This window comes from Grus americana, chromosome 1 (genome assembly GCF_028858705.1).
Source record: "Grus americana isolate bGruAme1 chromosome 1, bGruAme1.mat, whole genome shotgun sequence".
Classification (NCBI taxonomy): Eukaryota; Metazoa; Chordata; class Aves; order Gruiformes; family Gruidae; genus Grus; species Grus americana.
The window spans coordinates 22,054,139-22,066,847 of NC_072852.1; the positions used below are offsets into that span (position 1 = coordinate 22,054,139).

At 37.8% G+C, this 12,709-nt stretch overlaps 1 long non-coding RNA gene across 1 annotated transcript in view; it reads right to left on the reverse strand.

Moving 5' to 3' along the window:
- The window catches only part of LOC129197414 (uncharacterized), a 62,003-nt gene that overhangs the window by 17,019 nt on the left and 32,275 nt on the right, over positions 1-12,709 (reverse strand). The window lies entirely within an intron of this gene.

Sequence of the window (12,709 nt, forward strand, 5' to 3'; positions counted from 1 at the left end):
TTTGTTTGATCAGCATTCATTCTTCTTGCACTGGCATGATGGAAAAGGGTATCTGAAAGTTTCCAGTGTCATTATCTCTAACACGTTTTGAACAATATTCTAAATCTTTGAATTCTACCAGAACTTGGATTTTACTGGGCAACGCATATGGAAATATGCTTGTCTTTTTTGCCAGCTCTGAATAAGTCTTCATTCTTGCAAGTGTGACATACTAAACAAGGTCTTTAATATCTGCTGGGCGTCCGGCCAGTTTACTTCTTTTGCTGCAATTACAGTTTTGGCAAGTTTTTGACACAACCATGCTTATGTCTGGCATATAGTAAAACATTACATAGGGTAAATTATTATTAATGATCAGCACTTAAGCAGCTCTTCAAAATCCTTCATGCACATTAACTGATTAATACGCAGCACTTGCACTGGAAGTCTAATGTCTTCATAGCAAGTCACAATGTACTCCTAGAAAGTTGTGCTGTAATTATATAGAGCGCTCTGATATTTTTTATTTGGTATGAGCATCTGCTTTTCCCAACTGTTCCAAAACATAGTCAACATTTACTTGCTTTATTTGCAAAGCAACTAATCAAGACTAATCAATTCCTTCTATTTAAAGTAATTAAGGCTAAATTCTTACAAACTGAAGCAAATGATAAAACTCCTACCAACTTTAAATAGGGTCCAGATTTCTTCTCTAGGATTCCTTCTGAGTTTAGATCTAGAAAAAACACTCTTATCTCTTTCTGCCTATTAATGATAAACTTCAGCCAGAAAATATATTCATCGGATTTTCCTGAAGGAATAAAACACCTGACAACTAGATGGATCAACCTATTTCTCTAATTTTTATATGCCTCCAAACCCAAAACATTCTATCTTCTTATTTAGGCTACTATAATACTTTCAAACTTCTTTCTATAATAATAGATTGCATTTAAAACATAAAAAAATGCAAAAGTTTTATATACATGTCCATATGCATATAACACCTGCAAAAATGACGCTAAAAAATTAGCATTACAATTGCAGTCACGCTTTCCAAATTTAAGTAATGCCATAAATAAGGTTGCCTATGCATTTATAATTCAGGTCTATTATATGTCCTGTATAGGAAACACTTAATTTTAGTTAGCAGGATATTTTTCTATAAAACTCGAAGCTCAGTCCACAAGATGGATACTGTTCGGTTATGGAGCTGCTATGTAATATTTTGCCTTTCCTTATTGTTCCTCATGGAATCCTGTACTCTGTTTACTGCATGCCATTCAAATCCTTCTTGGAAAAGGGTATTCATTTGCTCACAGGTTTTTCCACCATTATCACCACTGGCATAATTGAAATTTTTTAATATTTATACACTTTCATCCCAATATTGTGAGCTAAACAATAAGTACGAGTACTACAGGTAAGGAACTAAGATAGTGAGTGATCAAACTGCTCATTAGTTTTGCTTGAAAAGCCCTGGCTATTTAGAAGTATGCAGCCCTCCACAGGGCTATATGTGTTCAAAGACTGTTTACAATGATTTTGCAGAAAACTCATTCAGAAGAAAAAGTTTAATACAACTCTTTAGCAATACAAAGGAACCCTATGGCATAACCAAGAGGGACTTCTGTAGGTCCTAGTTTTTAAGACCAGATTTCATTGTATTACTCCTAGGGCAGTCGTTGCACAGTCCCTGACCGCACCTGCTACGTACCCATTGACTTCTGCAACAAATGACACCAGATTCTACAGGCAACAGCGTCGTTCGTTACACAGCTTTGATTTCTAGCCTGCACATTGAATGAAAGCCTGGAGGAAAGGCACTTTAAAGGCTTTTTGGAAATCTCAGTTATGATACAAGTATTTGAAAATTATGTTCTAGACCACTGAAGGTTATCTGAAAATATTGGTTTAGTTCCATTTGTGAATTTGACAGGTATGGTGTGAAATGTTTTAGTTTACATTAACTATGTTAACATAAAATGAAGAGCCCTGCTGTTAGAATTAAATTCATATCACATTCAGCATTAGTAATCACCTGTTTGGAAACCTAACAAACTTACACAACTAATTAATTTAATTTCCTTAAAAATATATCACTAACTGATCTGTAATGTAACTTTCTATAATTGTACATGTAATACAGTAAAATGGATTATTTGTCAGAAGAAAGCAAAAATTTATGATCTCAGTACTAAATGTATAGTTTTCCTTAACAGCTCTGCACCCTTTGAATTTTTTTTTCAATATATTCAGTCACTTGGCACTTAAGAAGGACAGGAAAAAAAAAGGAGGGGGGATTGTTTATGTCTGCTCAGGTTTCAACAATGAATTTCAGGCAGTTTATGCCATGATTGATTGATAATATGTAATGTCTTTGCATCTGTTTCTACTTTCATAAAAACAGATGTGAAGAAGAATTTAAAATAAAAGTGAATCTCATCAGATTAGCTTTTGCTTGTTTTCTCCTTTATATTTCAGCCAAGTGCAAAATGAACCTGGTTCAACTGTCTGAGAACACATCTCTGCCATAGAGTTGAGAGTGGGTAAAAAAATTTCCACTCAACTACGCTGACCCTAGTAAGTATTTGCCTCAAATCCTGCAATGCTGCACATGAGAAACAAAACACAGCAATGAAAAACAAACCTAGTTGCTTCCTAGACACTACTCCAAAACTGATTTTAAACATGCAAATCAAATTCCATGCAATAGCAAGCACAGTGCTAAGCGTGTTTTAATTAAAGCAAATATTACCATTTCTGTAAAGAAGAATTTCATAAGATAATTTTCCATATATAATAGAGACAGAAATATACTCTTTGGTAAAATGGACACAAGAATATTTGTGTGTATGTAAATTAAGTTTAGCTGAGCTAGGTTTCATGGCCCCCTTATTTGGGCCCCAAGTAGAATAAGTTTTGAAATTGTCTAATTTCTGAAAGATTTCTGCTACTCAGGAAAGGGCAAAAACTTGTGAAATAAGTGAATCTTGAAAATAGTGGTTTATATTATTAAGCAAAAGCTTATGAAAACAGCTTCTCTCAGGAGATTTCTGATACATCCAAACTGGCACTTTAAATCAGCTCTGTCAGCTTTGGACACTCAAATTTAACATGGACATAAAACCAGAAAAATGAGTTTGAATGTGAGGAATTTCATTTTAACCCACTCCCATCTTACTAGAACCCCCATATATATATTTTTTTTCAGTTTTATCTTGCTTACATCTTAAGACATCTCTGATTTTTCACAAGATTTACGTGTATCTATGTCTTATATGTATAGAGTATAAGGAAGAACATATAAATATATATCAGAAATTTATTTTTATCTTTGATTTAGAAAATAAACTTGAAGTAAAAAAAACCCAGGGTGTTTTGGTTGTCTCTATTTATGTTATAAGAGGCAGAACTAAAGATTCTGCTAGGTTAAATTCATTTTACAAAACCTTTTAATTACACATCTTTTTTCCAGTTTTTATAACTTTGCTAGATCACCTGGGATAAAAAGTTCCTTGCCAAAACTTTGTCTCAAGTTTTACCTCTTACAAGAAGTTTAGCAAAAGCAAAAGCAGTTGGTTTCGAGAATTAAGACACAGAAAAACACATGAACTTGCCAAACTTAATAGGAAAATTTTTACCTTTTTTTGAGCTCTAACATTTATGTAGTTCTGGATGAGGAAGGGAAAATTTAGTGATATGGAAAAAACTGGGACAAAAGTATTTTCCATCTTCTTAAAAAGCCATGCAAATGTTCCTGGAAAATCCCTGTTTAAGTACTCTCTACAAGGGAGGACAAAAATCTCCATTTTCCAAATGTTCTTCCTCCCTTGAACATGAATCAGAGAACTACAAGGCTTTTCCTTTGATTTCTAGGATCTAGTTTGGTGCCAAGAGTTGGAAAGGAGACTGGGAAACTTCCTTAAGATCCTCCATAACACTATCACAGTTACTAGATAGCCCAGAAAAGCAAGTTCTGCAAGAAATCACCTATTTTCATAAGACCTCTTATTTCATAGAGGATTAAAGAGACACAGAAATGTCTCAAGAATTAGCTTAAAAATCCTAACAGTACAGTAGTGAAACATTACATATTCTAGCTATCTTAGCTAAGCTGATTTTATATATATATATATAATTTCAGGTGGAAAATGTATTTCTTTTTGTCCATCAGGATAGAATTCACATGGCTTTTGGCAAGTGAGAAAGTGGAACTTTTCATGGTTCAAAGGTTAGAAAATAATGTGGAGATACATGTGTTAAACGCATCTATCATGCACTTTTTTACAAAATTAATTGCACTGCATTTGTTAAGCGTCAGAGATAGTCCCTTAATGGGACTACAGCTTGTACTGTATAACAAAGCACAAATCTGTTACCATCTAAGGACTTGAGGAATACCCGGTCCACTGACAGCTGAATATCCTTGTGCCCCTAAATTGTACCCTCGCTTCAAAGATGTGCGTCAAGTTTTTGAGTGGCTTATAAGAAATAAAAAAAATCAGAATTACCTTCTTTATATTGCAAAAGCAGAATTTAGCCCATATATTATATTTGGTGCCCTAAAAAGTTCAAGGACCCCTAGCTATTGCCCTTGAATTAAGTCAGAGGCCAAACTGAGGAAAGTATCCCAGTACTGCCATCTATTCCCTCTCCTACTCCCATGTTTGAAAGCCTCCTCTGTCTGCTCAGAGTATCAGTAGTGACCAGAAATAACAGTGAAGAGGAGGGAAACAGAGAGATAGCAGTTCTCCTAACACACATCATCACAGGTGACATAAAATATGTGTGATAATTTAACAGTCAGTCTGCAAAGGCCTTCTTAAAATGCTGCACGTATGCACCATCAGAGACCCTTATTTAGCAAAGATAATTTACAAATGAATATCACAACAGTCACCACTGATATTTCCTCTATGGTTTCTGCATTTTGCCCAGCAATGTATTTACTGTTATGTGCAATATTTTATCGACTGACTATATGGCAGATTACTAATTTTTTAATTATTAAACACAATTGCAAGTAAGACCTGCAGAAATTATAAATGAGTCATCAAAGACTTATGAGTCATCTTTTTGTGCTGTTGAATTTGTAGTGTTAAAAATTTGCCGCATATGTTAGTGGCATTTATAATATCCCAAAATTGTCTTTAACAATCAATTTTCTTCTGACAAGTCATAACTTATTTTTCAATTTATCATGATCACTGCAGAAGAAAATGAAAACACCTCACAAATGATACCACCTAGGTACGGAGGGCTGGGGAGCAGCTCTGTGGTCTGGTGGACAGCAAGCTGAGCATGAGCCAGCAGTGCCCTGGCAGCAAAGAGGGACAACAGCCTCCTGGGCTGCGTTAGCAGGAGCAGAGCCAGTACATCGAGGGAAGGGATTATCCCCCTCTACTCAGCACTCCTTAGAGCACCATCAGAGCACTGTGCCCGGTTTTGGACCCACCCCACCCCCCCCCCAGTATAAGACAGATATCATAAAATCATAGAAGGGTTTGAATTGGAAGGGACCTTAAAGATCATCTGGTTCAAACCCTCCTGCCATTTGTATTGTTTATATCAATTGATAAGTTCAGTGGAGGGGTTGGAGCACTTGTCCTGTGAGGAGAGGCTGAGGGAACTGAGCTCGTTAAGCCTGGAGAAGCAATAACATCAGGAGGACAAAATAGCTGCCCCCCGCCCCAGCACCTGTGGGGAGGCTATCAAGAAGATAGCCAGGACACAGGTTCTTCACGGCAGCAGGACAAGAGACAACAGGCATAAAATGAAACAATACTGTTTGAGTTGGCTGTAAGGAGAAATTTCTTCACCTTGAGGACAGTCAAGCATTGGATAGAGTTACCCAGAGAAGGTGTGCAGTTTCTGCCTGTCCTTGGAGGTTTTCAAGACACAACTGGATAAAAAGCCCTAATCTACCTGTGTCTGACCTCAGACTGACCCTGCTTTGAGCAAGAGGTTGGACTGAGGTCCGTTCTAAACTGAACTATCTTATGATTATAGTACTCTCTCACTCTGGATAGCTAAGGACCAGAATGGGATGCCTGGACAGGATGTGCGATTTCTACCCAGGAAGATTTTGAAGGGGGTAAGTGGGAAAAGGAGGCGTTCAGCAAAAAAACACCTGCCAGGAATGTGTTAAATTATTTTGTGCTGGGATTGGGACATAGACCCATAGACTTTCAGTACTTAAAGGAGGCCTACAGAAAAGTTGAGGACCGACTTTTTAATAGGGCCTGTAGTGATAGGACAAGGGGTAATGGTTTTAAACTAAAAGAGGGTAGATTCAGAGTAGATGTAAGAAGGAATCTTTTATGATGAAGGTGGTGAAACACTAGAAGAGGTTACCCAGAGAGGCTGTAGATACCCCATCCCTGGAAACATGTGAGGTCAGGTTGGACACTGCTCTGAACAACCTGATCTTGTTGAAGATATCCCTGCTGATTGTAGAGGGATTGGACTAGACAACCTTTAATGGTCCCTCCCAACCCAAACCATTCTACGATGCTAGACTACATGAGTTATATGGGTTGTTTCTAATGCTAATTGCCAAGTAAAACTCTGACAAATTATGAATCCTTTATAACAAATATATGACTAAAAAGATATCAGTACCACTTGAGGGACGAAATAACCCCGCAAGCTGGAGCTCATACTATATAACTCACTCTCTTAGAAGCCTGCAGGATCTATCTGGTGGGTCAATGTTTTCTTAGCTGTATCACTATTTTCTGCCACAAATCTAAATATGGTAATCATATTCCAAATAAGACGCAGTACAATGGTGATTCTCAGCCTCCTGTCCACAGACTGCTCATGGTGTATAAGATATCAGAAGGCCATCCAAAAAAAGGTTGCAGAAATGTCTAAATATAAGCACATAACATGCATGTACAAACAACACGTACGTGCATGGGCAGACATACATTTTCTTTCAAAGGACACACATTGGTGCTGCCTGCCGCAGCACACCTGAGCAGTTTCTCCCAGCTGCTGTCTCTGTCTGTAGGCAGACACTATTAAACAGTTAAATCTGCAGGCAGGTCACATTATACGGTTCTCAATCTCAATAGTTTCAATGGAAATGTTTGCAGCTGTAGCTGTTACAGTTTGATACTGGAAAACAATAGAGAAGATATTTTCCTAAATGAGAAGTACTTTATTCATCATTCCTTCTATACCTGCTGATTCATTAAATGATCTTGAGATGCAAAATGGTTTGCAGACATGTTTCATAATGTTTAGGCAAAACAGAAGAAAAGTTGACGCTTTCCTGTACAGCCTGAGAAATGGTTTCAAGGGTGTATTATCAATATCAAGCAGTGATGCATCATGTTGCTGTTAAGCTTATTAAAAGAAAATTGTTCTGTGTATCACTGTACAACTAATTGTGTTTATGTTCTCAGATGACCACAGCCATCAACAGAAAGCAAATGCACATTAGCTGCCCTTTGCTGCCTTGAATTCTTGAGAAATCAAATTGTTTTGGCTGGTGGGGTCAGACAGTAAAGATATAATCCCAAGAAATGAGCTAGAATTTTTACTTGCTTTGATTTACATAGGAGAATATTTTAATTACTAGTGTAAATGCTTACAATTTGTATAAGCTTTTTTGCCTTTTTTTTTTGTTTGTGTAAGAGGTGAAGAGAATTCTTTTACTTACTTTCAAACTAACAGATTTTTTTCCTCCTGTATGTTTGATACACAAAGAAATGTGAACCATGCAACCTTCTCTGTGGCTTTTATCCTTTGTGAAGGTTACGTTCATGAGATCTAGCATTGTAACTGTAGTAGAACACGATGTGTTATTCAGCTGGGATTCTTGAAGTCAAGTTGTTTACAGTTCTCTTGTGCACTTGTAGTCTCAGCCCATAGGTCTGTTTATACTGTTCTTGCCAAGCTGAAAGCAATTCTGTCACTGCGCCATAGGCTTCTACATAAGACTTAGCATTGCAGTGAGTTGAGTCAGTGGTATTGGCAAGCAGCCAGATTTCATTACTGCCTCGGGTTTTCTGGCATTTAGCTAGTGTCCAGGTCAGGTTGCTATGAAAGATACAGCACAGAAAGGTTGTGTCTTCTTTTCAAATCTAGTTTATTAAAGCCATTATTTTCCCAGAACATGAGGTGAATATAAACCTTTCTGACTAAATTCATTGTCTGTGTAATAAAGTTGTAATACCCTGATTTAGATACCTAAGAATCACATATGGATTCTCTCGCCTTTGCTAAAACTAAAAAGCTAAAAAATTATGAAAATGGAGAAAAGCAGGATCCTTTTCCAAGCTTCCTAATTATTGATTCTTTCTCTGCGGAATAAAAGGTTGTAAGGAACCTATAGTCTGGATATAACACATATAACCCACAACTTTGTTAAAAAATAAGCAGTTATCACTGACTGTTGATGGGACATTGTCTCTTATAGGTCCATGGTGCAAAATCTTGCCTCTTAAACTTAATAATGTTTATGCACTTCTACATCTTAATGATTCCTACTAATTATACTAGCACTTTTCACATTATCTTTTCTTGATGTTTCAGTCAATCTGAAAACTTTGACATTTCTCCTAGCAAATGAAAAAGAAATGCTACCACAGCTCCCCTTACTGTCACTTATGCTGGTATTTGGAGCAAGAAGTTCAAATCTCTGCCATGAAGGGAGTTTTAAGCATCTTTAAGCAGGTTTAAATACATTTTAAGCATCTAGAAGTTTAAGTGGTAAGAATAAAGCTTTGATAGAAACTTGAAGTCTTTAAAAATCATAGAATCATAGAATGGTTTGGGTTGGAAGTGACCTTAAAGATCATCTAGTTCCAACCCCCCCACCATGGGCAGGGACACCCTCCACTAGACCACGTTGCCCAAAGCCTCATCCAGCCTGGCCTTGAACACTTCCAGGGATGGGGCCTCCACAACTTCTCTGGGCAACCTGTTCCAGTGCCTCACCACCCTCACAGTAAAACATTTCTTCCTAATATCTCATCTAAATCTACCATCTTTCAGTTCAAATGCATTACCCCTTGTCCTGTCACTACATGCTCTTGTAAACAGTCCCTCTCCAGCTTTCTTGTAGACCCCCATTAGGTACTGGAAGGCTGCTCTAAGGTCTCCTCGGAGCCTTCTGTTCTCCAGGCTGAACAATCCCAATTCTCTCAGCCTGTCCTCATAGGAGAGGTGCTTCAGCCCTCTGATCCTCTTCGTGGCCCTCCTCTGGACTCGCTCCAACAGCTCCATGTCTCTCTTGTACTGGGGCCCCCAGAGCTGGATGCAGTACTCCAGGTGGGGTCTCATGAGAACGGAGTAGAAGGGGAGAATCATCTCCCTCAACTTACTGGTCACACTTCTTTTGATGCAGCCCAGGATCCAGTTAGCTTTCTGGGCTGCAAGCGTGCATTGCCAGCTCCTGTTGAGCTTTTCATTAGCCAACACCTCCAAGTCCTTCTCCTCAGGGTTTCTCTCAATCCGTTCTCTGCCTAAATAAGGCAAACTGATAAGAAATTGAGTGTGTCTTGCATCAAACCACGCTGCAAAGAACCAGACATGTTCCTGAATCTTTAACATATGCCAAATCAGTTAAAATAGCCACTATGGTACAAAATGTTCATATACATATAACAGTAACCTTTCAACTGTTCTTGGGATGATTGCCTCACATTGCTTTGGCTCCTATGCTGCCCATAGCTCTCTTGTGGGAAATCACAAAATGCATATTAGGCAAAGTACAGCTTGAAGTACAGAGCAGCCTGTCTCAGGAAATGGAGAGGACAAGGGGGAAATAGAAAGGGTTACCTAATTCTCTAATTTTGTTTAACCCCCCTGCCCCCTTTTCCTCACTTCTGCCTTTCTTCCAAATGCTATGTCCTTTAAGAAGGGTTTTTCCTACACAGAAGTACACTTACATAGCACAACACCAGCTCTGATAATTTTAAATTAACACAGGTGGCATAAGGCAAAAATTTAAGCATTGGGGGGAGAGGGGGAAGTAAAAAGGTAAATCTTTAAATGCCAAAGTTAATGAGTTTACAAAAAGACTCGTGCAAAGCCATGCTCTTACTTGATAGATTTGAATGCAATTTTTTGCCATTACATGTACATATTCCAGATAAGAGGTAAAAGCATTAATGTATAGCTCTTTTGGGAAAAAGAAGGTCTCTGAAGCATCATTCCCGGTAGTATTCCATTGCACATCCATGTTGATAAATAGCTGGGCTGAATGCTCTTGGTGTATAATATTGCCAAAAGGGAATCCTACCGTGCTCTTTCCAGTCAAGTATGGTTTCACTTCATGAATTATATGTCCTGTAAGTGTGATGTATTTCCAAATATTTTACATATAAACATACTTATCAACAAAGTACCCCACCACAAACTATGTTAGAAACTGCCTAAAACCTGACAACTGGAATGGGACTGACAGAGGTTGACACTGCTGAGGACCATAGATGGGATCCTGGTATGGATGGGTTTGTAAGGTGGTATCTGAGTGCCGCAAAACTTACCAAGCATGATGCCACCATGACCAGCAGTTATCGTGCAGTTAATTAATATCATTTATTAAACCTTTAGACATTTTTTCCCCTTATTGGTTGACTGCTCCCTTGTGCCTCCCCTATAGTTTGAACTAATAATGCCAAGGTATGAACTGTTTGCTGCTGTTTGCAAGGGGATGACTTAAATCACACACTACTCCTTGCGTCGGTTTTGTTGCCTAAACATGGGCCTTTAGCTGCATTTCAGAGGTTCTGGAGGATTTGCAACTGTCAATCCAGAAAAGCACAGATCCCCATAGGTTCTGTGACAAATACAGATAGTTTAAAATAGTTCAAATGACAGTCCATATAGGCAGTTATATCAAGCTGTCTACTTCCCAATCTGAAAACAAACTTCTTAGACTGAAGCTCATCATCAGACCATCCTCTGTTATCTTGAGACACCTAGAAGAAGAATTTCTGTGCTTCCAAATGGGTCACTTGAGATGACTCCCACGCAAATACTGCAGCTTCGTAGCAGCACGGAAAACCCCATCCCTCCAGGCAGAGCATTAAAAATAACTGGAGACATCCCACAAGAAACATACATCCTTATTCTGATCAGTCTTAGAAACAACATAGATTAGCAACAGAGACATACAAAGGCCCAGATCTGTATTTATTGTGATTAGGAATAAATTTGGATTTGCAATATATTTACACAAGAATGTGGTTGAAAGTGAAGAGATGAATTTGAAGAAGACAGGAATCTTGTGGGTTTAACACATGTCTAGTTTACGTACCAAAATTAATTCAAGACACTTGCCTAAGATTAACATCATCTAATTTCATTTAGCTAAAAGTTGTATGTCTGGTTTAAGTTGTTCATATGGACTCCCTCTGTAAAATAGAACGGGAAAAAGAAATAATTTGGTATGTCCAGAAAGCAATCTATCTCACCTGAGACACATTTAATCTGAGAAAAATCACTATCTGAAGATTCTTTTTTTAGCTCTTAGCTATAAAGGAAACCTAGACAAATTGTGCAGATTAGACATCAAACTTTTAGATGGCTGAAAATAGATGAGATGAAACTGCTCCTGTGTGTTTTATCTAGACAAGCCTCACTCCAGCCAAGCAAAAACTAAAATTCCTACCTCTAACACATTTATTAAAAGGGAGAGGGTGAATACATTAAACCCTGCTAGAAGCTTTTAATACAGTCTGTGACTGTGTGTGGATGAATTGATCAGTGAGTGATAGGGGAATATTCACTTTTGCAGTAGAAACACAATCATCTTTCAAGGTCATGTCACTTTACTGTAAATACCTGAATTGTTTTTATTAAAACAAGGGCATGGCAAGCAGATGACACTGTTTTGAATGGATGACAATACAGCACCTGTATATTTCAAAAGTTAGAGGCATGCATCTAGAATTCATTTTGTGCCTTTACAAAAGTATTAGCCATTATGGAAAGGGGGAAAAGAAGCCAATTCACTCAAAACAGAATTCAGACTTTCCAGAGAATCCAAAATAAGTCTATTTATAAGCTCAAAGACTCCACAAGGATCATATTTTTCTGGAATATCAGTTTAGCGGGGTTTAAACAGTCTTAACCTCCAAACCATATATGCTATACTGTGTCTGCCGTTGAAGCCACTGAGGGGAGACTCAGTGGCCCACACACAGATCCACATCTTGGAGGAGCAGCTGAACACTAAGCATCATTGCTTCTCAACCCCATTTCACTACATCTGTCAAAAAGATATAACTGCACTCTATTTAAGCAAGAATCCCAAAGAATTGTAATTTTTATTTACAGATAATCTAAAACCTGATTCCAATTATACTATAACACAAGGAAAAATAAAATTAAGACTATTTTCCTCTATAAACTTTTTTTCTGGAAAGACACGAACACAAGAAAGCAAGAAAAAATAAAACTAATTTTCTCAGTTCTTTGAAATTGTTGTCATTTGCATTACAGCAGTTTAGAAAGTGATGGTTAAAACTGTTGTAAACCACAGTTTACAATTCTACAGTTCTTTCTCATCAGGAATGAAGAAGATTGTTATCTGGAAAAGAAAGCCTGTACATTGCACGCAGCCAAAGGGTGATGGGAAGTCAAAGTGTAAATAAACCTTACAAAGGGGCTGAAGATATTCTTCAGATTGGAGGGAAAAGTTTCTAATCCCATTGGAATGGCCAAACACTACTGCCTATCCAAAACCAACTCCACTACATGAGGACGC